The sequence below is a fragment of the Vicia villosa genome, unplaced genomic scaffold (assembly GCF_029867415.1).
Source record: "Vicia villosa cultivar HV-30 ecotype Madison, WI unplaced genomic scaffold, Vvil1.0 ctg.001377F_1_1, whole genome shotgun sequence".
In the NCBI taxonomy this organism is placed as follows: Eukaryota; Viridiplantae; Streptophyta; class Magnoliopsida; order Fabales; family Fabaceae; genus Vicia; species Vicia villosa.
In genome coordinates this window covers 505567-512937 of record NW_026705600.1, presented here as the reverse complement: position 1 = coordinate 512937, position 7371 = coordinate 505567, and positions in this window count along the sequence as shown.

Here is a 7371-nt window from a genome sequence, read left to right as displayed (position 1 = left end):
ATTTGCCGGAAGAACTATAGTGTAGATTATAATTGGACGTTGATCATTACACCCTATTTCATGTAATGATTACACATCCTATAAAAATTCTAAAATATTCTTTGTATTATTTGGATTTTAAAATCTGAATATGTTTATTATACACCAAATCACTTTATTAGATTGACATTTCATTTTTGCCAAAAAAAATCTCTATTTTAATCTCCGAATTAATCTTGTATGTGTATTTTTCGTGTTTCCTTACAATTGAGAAAATAGAAGAACTAGTGCGTATATTTGAATGTCAAAATGGCAACATCAATCCCATAACGAACCATAAAACAAAATGACAAAATATAAAAATACAAAGTAAAAGACAACTACTGCATATATTTGATGCCCATGTTCCTCACCTGCCTTCTATACTACAACGCATTTCAAGCATATGGTGAGATGAGTTGTAGGGTGGTCATCTAAGGAGTGTCTTCCTCAAACTCACCACTAGCTAGGACCTCACTCTAAATAGTCACAATAGTGACATATCAACAACACATCAGCGACATGGTCCATCCTTGTCTGTTCGTCTTCTAAGATCTCATAATGATTCAGTCTCAAGGGATCTCCTTATGTATCTGGTGTCATTTAAGGATGTGGCACTCTATAAAAATATTAGATGTAGCCGTATATCGTACTCCATGGACGAGGAGTTAACACACGGCGTGCATCCTTCAAGAGCATATGTCATAATACTCCACATATATCTCATCAACATTCCCGCACAAGACAATGGCAGGAATAATAATTATGGGGTCTCTAGGTTTATCCTACATATACTCGAACTACAACAATACTCACTTAGGTAGATGAGGCTACATAATTCGAGACCCACACACCATTTAGAGTACAAGGCTATCACTTTCAAAGATTGTGAATCATTGTGATCGACATACAACATAAAACAAATATCACCCGACCCAATGCAGTCTAGAGCAACTCATAACGACTTGGTCGCCTGATTTTCTCTATCAAAGTAGTCAAGAGCAACTCAGAACGTCTCGGTCGCCCGATTTTCTCCGAGTAGGATGATTGAGCACACATGTGAAAATGCTAGTGGATCCATGCTTGAAAATGGTTTAGATGAAATATTATTAACAATGTAGCACAAGTATTATAAAATTAATATCAATAAGGTGGCAAAAAATTACTGTAAATAGACAATTGTTTCTTGTCAACTATTTCGTCTTCCATATGTGAGGGCAAAGCTCTACAATAAAGTGTTTCAATGATGTCAAAACATGTCTCCTTAGTTTGGATATGTTACTATTCGATAGGATGAACAAGGAAGCATGAAGGATCATAAAAATTGGCGTTTTTGGTTTTTTTGGGGCTCAGGTCGACTCACAAAGAGGCTCAGGTCGACTCATGCTGAAAGCAAGATTTTGGACTAGCCTCGGGAATGCTCAGGCCGACCTATAGGTCGACGTAACCTGGGAACCAATTTTGCAAACAATGCATCGACGCATGGCCCTGTATATGTCAACGCATGGATGTTTAGACCACCCTCGGGAATGCTCAGGTCGACCCATAGGTCGACGCATGGCTTAATAATTTTGCCTCATGTCACCTTCGAGAATGCTCAGGTCGTTTGCCTCAGATGCTCAGGTTGACCGCTCGCGCAGAAAATCAGTTTTTCAGCTTATTAGTTGGTGCTTTGTCTTAGATAACATATAAAGTTATGTTTGGTTCTACCATTTTGGTTTTCAACAAGAAAAGTGAAATAGAAACAAAAGTCTCTCATCATCTTCAACCTCTCACTCATCCATTGACAACTACACATAATCATTTTTGTCGATCAAGGTGCGGGGCACGTGTTGATAACATCCGATAGTAGAAGATTGTGATCTTGTTCGGGTTGAGAGATCATGGGTTTTTCTTGAATAAAATCTTAGGGTTTTGTCCTCCAAGATCATTGTAATTTTGGGGTTTTTGACAAGTATTTGCTTCATCCATATTCAGCCGTGCTCAAGGGATTTAGGAATCATGGGTTCGTTCAACAAGGTAGCAACAATCGGAGGATAGGGAAGGAAGAATTGGGGTCACGATCTTGGGATATAATCAACCGAGCAAAAGGTTTGAGAAATGAATTGGGTTCTCAACAAGGTAGATACAACCGGAGGTTTATCAAAGATCAGTGACACACTTGGTTCAACTCGAATCAAGGGAAGAGAGGAGCTTAGTTTTCAATTCAACTATTTGGGTGTGAATTATGGTGACTAATTTCTATCTCTAGTAAACTTTTGCAATCATAATAGCAAACTATCCTGATTTTAATTTTGGAATTAGGGGCAGACGTAACCTGCGCGAGGACGACAAGGGGAACTGCCTAAACAAATCATGTGTTGTTTCTCTTTCTCGCATTTTACTTTCATTCAACATAATCTGTGTGATTGTGAGCTGTTAGAATTTGGTTTATTTTGCACACCAAATGTTGGACAAATTAACAAACACACAAATTATTGTCATTACTTTGAAACAGATCGTTAGTAGTAATAAACACTAAGTGACAAAGTTAAGCTAAGTGATAAACTAAAGTATTGAATCACTTTTCATCAACCATTCGGTTTCACATATCCGCTCTGAAGGATAGAAAAACACTTAGAAAGGGGGGGGGGGGGGTTTGAATAAGTGTAGCTTTAAAACTTGTAAGATAAAAACAATTTGCACAATGATTTTTATCCTGGTTCGTTGTTAACTAAACTACTCCAGTCCACCCCCTTGGTGTGATTTACCTCACCTGAGAATTTAATCCACTAATCACACAAGATTACAATGGTTTTCCACTTAGGTAACTTCTAAGTCTTCTAGAGTATTCTGATCACAACCTGATCACTCTAGGAACAAACTGCTTAGATACCCTCTAAGACTTTCTAGAGTATACTGATCACAACCTGATCACTCTAGTTCTTACAAATTAATGTAAACAAATTCTTATAAGAGTTGCAATGCTTCTTAATAAGCTGTTATCACAACTGTGATTTTCTCTTAAGTTTAAGCTTAATCTCACTAATATATTACAACAGCAATGTAGTGAGGTTGAAGATGAAGTTTGAGAGCTTTTTGAATTTGACAGCGTTTCTGTATATTACTCAGAGTTGGTTCCAAAGTTCGTAACATAGCTTCTCATCAGAACTTCATATTTATAGGCGTTTGAGAAGATGACCGTTGGGAGCATTTAATTCTTTGCGTGATCCGTATAGCATTGCATTTAATGTTTCACTCTTTTGTCAACTACCTCGAGCCTTGCTTTCGCTGTGTCTACTGACGTTGCCTTTAATAGATTTCAACGTTCCTTTTGTCAGTCAGCGTAGCCTGGCAGCTAGTACTTGCTTCTGATCTGATGTTTGTGTAAACAACGTTTGAATATCATCAGAGTCAAACAGCTTGGTGCAGAGCATCTTCTTGTCTTCTGACCTTGAAGTGCTTCTTAGCGCGATACCATGAGAACTTCAGTGCTTTTGCTTCTGATTTCAAGTTCTTCTGATGCTTCCATAGACCATGTTCTGATTCTGCTTGACCATCTTCTGATGTCTTGCCAGACCATGTTCTGATGTTGCATGCTGAACCTTCTGAGTCAGTGCTTCTTGCGCTGATTTTGTGCATACTCTTTATATAATTCCTGAAATGGAAATTGCATAGTATTAGAGTACCACATTATCTCATACAAAATTCATATACATTGTTATCATCAAAACTAAGAATATTGATCAGAACAAATCTTGTTCTAACACGGTCATTTCAATAACGGATCGATTGTAGACGATTTTTGAATCCAGGGTGCTTTTGTTTGAAATTTAAGAAGCGCAAAAAATAAACAAGGGATCTATTCAACCCCCCTTCCAGATCCGTCACATCGTCTAACAAGTGGTATCACGAGCGCCAGTTTATCTAGTGCTTCTCATATAACTTCTTAGAAAACGAAGATCGATCCAAAAGGGGCGTACAATAGAGCGCCTGTTTTCACCGGTGAAAACTATAGTTATTGGAAAGACTGTATGCGGGTGCATATCAACTCCGTTGATAGAAAAATATGGAAAGTCATCCTTGAAGGTCCTATGGAAATAACCATGACCAATGAGGCAGGTGTTACCAGACCTAAACCAGAAGCACAATGGGATGAAAAAGATGAAAAGAATTATGCCTATGACTAGAAAGCTAGAAACATGATTATAGCTTCCCTAGGGGTTGATGAGTACTTTCATGTCTCACATTGCGAAACTGCTAAGGCAATGTGGGACGCATTGCAAATCGCCCATGAGGGAATAAATGATGTAAAACTATCTATAATCAATACCTTAACGCAAGAGTTTGATCTCTTTCACATGAAGCATGGTGAAACCATTGTGGAGATGCAGAAGAGATTTTCTCATATTATCAATCACTTACACACTCTAGGACATATTACTCCTAATGTTGTTGCTACTAATAAAGTTTTGAGATGTCTTAGTAGGGAATGGCAACCGAAGGTCACGACAATCAAGGAAGCCAACAATCTCACTAGTTTGGATCTTACGTCACTATTTCGCAAGCTTGAGAACATGAGAAAGATCTCATGAATCTAAATAAGCATGAATAGAAAGAAAATAAAGAAAAGTCAAAGGACACCGAAAAGAAGTCAACCGCGTTAAAGGCTTCAAGTTCAAAGTCAACCACCAAGGATTCGTGTGGAAGTGACTCTAGTGATGAAGGTGAAAGTCCGGATGAAGATATGGGCTTATTCGTAAGAAAGTATAATAGATATCTACGTAAAAATGAAATCAAACATTCGGACAACAACCTCGTCTACTATAGACGTCAAGCCAAACCTAACAAGCAAGATGAAAGTAAGAAATCTAAGTCAAAAGGATCATGCTATAATTGTGGTAAACCCGGTCACTACAAGCCTGAATGTCCATCGCACAAGAAAGACAAGACATAGAATAAGTTTCAAAAGAAATCAACTAAAGCTAGGAGAGCATACATCGCTTGGGAAAGCGATAGTGATTCTTCCAGCAAAGAAGATTCTAGTGATGAAGAGAAGACAGTCAATCTATGCCTTATGGCACACCAAAGGAAGAAAAAGAATGTAAGTCACCTTAAATATAACAGTGTTGATAAAATGTCTTATTCTAAGTTACAAAAAGCCTTTTATACTCTACATCAAGAAGCCAAGGAAACCTTCAAACACTTGGCTTCTAATAATAAAATCTTTTCATACCTTGAGAAAAAGGTTTCCGAATCCAAAAAAGAATTGGAAACTCTCGAGGACTCTATGATAAAGACTATCAAAGGTAAATGCAAAAATGACAAAGATTTTTGGTTTAAATGGATTGGTTGTGAAACATGTCACATTTGGCAAAGAGAGGCTAGAGATCTCAAAGCTAAATTGGATAAAACCATAAAACCTAAAGTTACCTTTGCTATTGATCAATCTCACTTTAGAAAAAGTATGAATAATCCTTATCAAAAATACACTTATGTGATAAAGGATCAATTTAGCAAAAGTAACTCTCATACAAACTTGTTATGTCTATATTGTTGCAAGACGGTCAACACCATTAGGAAATGCCGATTTCGAAGATTCTTAGTTCCTAAAGGCATTTTCAAATGATTCCCTAAAAGCAACCTTTGTTTCACTCACATACAAGGACCCAATTAAAATTGGGTACCTACTTCCCTTGTTTAAAAATTGTAGGCGGAATGTCTTGAGTCCTCTGAAAGAAGATGGTTTCTCGATAGCGGGTGCTCAAGACATATGACGGGTGGCTTATCCCTATTCTATGACTTCGTGGATAAGAAGAAAGGATTTGTAACCTATGGTGATAACAACAAGGGAGCTATACTTGGCAAAGGTAGTGTAGGTAATCCCTCTTCTACTACTATCTCAGACGTCCTTCTAGTTGAGGGTCTTAAACACAATCTTATTAGCATTAGTCAATTGTGCGACAAAGGATACCCAATCTCTTTTTCAAAAGAAAGTTGCACAATTAAAAATAATGATAAGAAGGATGATGTGTTTAACGGCCTGAGGGTTAACAATGTATACATGCTTGACCTCAATGAGGTATCAATGACCGATGCTAAATGTCTTGCCACTATGAGTGGATATTCATGGCTTTGGCATTGACGTTTAACGCACGCCAATTTTGACTTGCTAAATAAAATCGTTTCAAAAGACCTAGTTGTTGGACTATCCAAAATTAAGTTTTCCAAAGATCACTTATGTGACGCTTGTCAAATGGGGAAGCAAACAAGGATCTCTTTTAAATCAAAAAATATAGTTTCTACATCGAGACCCCTTGAACTTCTTCATATGGACCTCTTTGGACCATCTAGAATAAAAAGTCTAGGTGGAAACTTTTATGGGTTCGTCATAGTGGATGATTTTTCTAGGTTCTGTTGGACTATTTTCTTAGCTAGCTAAAGTGTCACCTTCTCCGCATTTGAAAAATTCGCCAAAATGTCTCAAAATAAGTTGAATACTAGCATTTTTACCATCCAAAGCGACCACGGAGGTGAATTCGAAAATCAACTTTTTGAAGTGTTTTGTGAAAAAATGGGATTAATCATAATTTTTCCGCACCTCACACTCCACAACAAAATAGAGTGGTGGAATGTAAAAACCGTGTTTTAGAAGAACTAGGAAGAACTATGATTAATGAACATGGCCTTCCTAAATACTTTTGGGCTGACGCCATAAATACGGCTTGTTATGTTTTGAATAGGATTCTAATACGTCCTATTCTAAACAAAACCCCATATGAACTTTTAAAGGGTAGGAAGCCTAATATTTCACACCTCCACGTTTTCGGATGTAAATGCTTTGTCCTGAATAACGGAAATGAAAACCTTGGAAAATTTGATTGAAAAGAGGATGAGGGTATCTTCCTAGGATACACTCAGTCTAGTAAAGCTTATAGGGTATACACTAAGAGGTTACATATCGTTGAAGAGTCCGTACATGTCTCCTTTGATGAGTCTTATATGAAATTGGTCGGAAAAGGTATTATGTTTGATGGTGCAGGTATCTTGTCTGAGAGTATACTAAAAGATACGAATGCAAAAATTGATAAAAGAAATGACTGTAACACCCTTCTAAACCCCCTCGGAATTATAATATAATCAGAGTAATTAAACAGCAAGGATGCTACAATTATTAAATTAATAAAACATCAAAGTCGATTGTCATGCTTTTATTAAAAATTAACCAATAACAAACAGGTGTTTAGCACAGCGGAACTTAAAACCAACAGTATTAGGGACATCTCCACATAAATACTCCATACATAAATCCATAGCCTAAAGGCAACAAAGTTTAACAAGTAACGCTAAGACTAGTCGATCCCAGTGTTACAA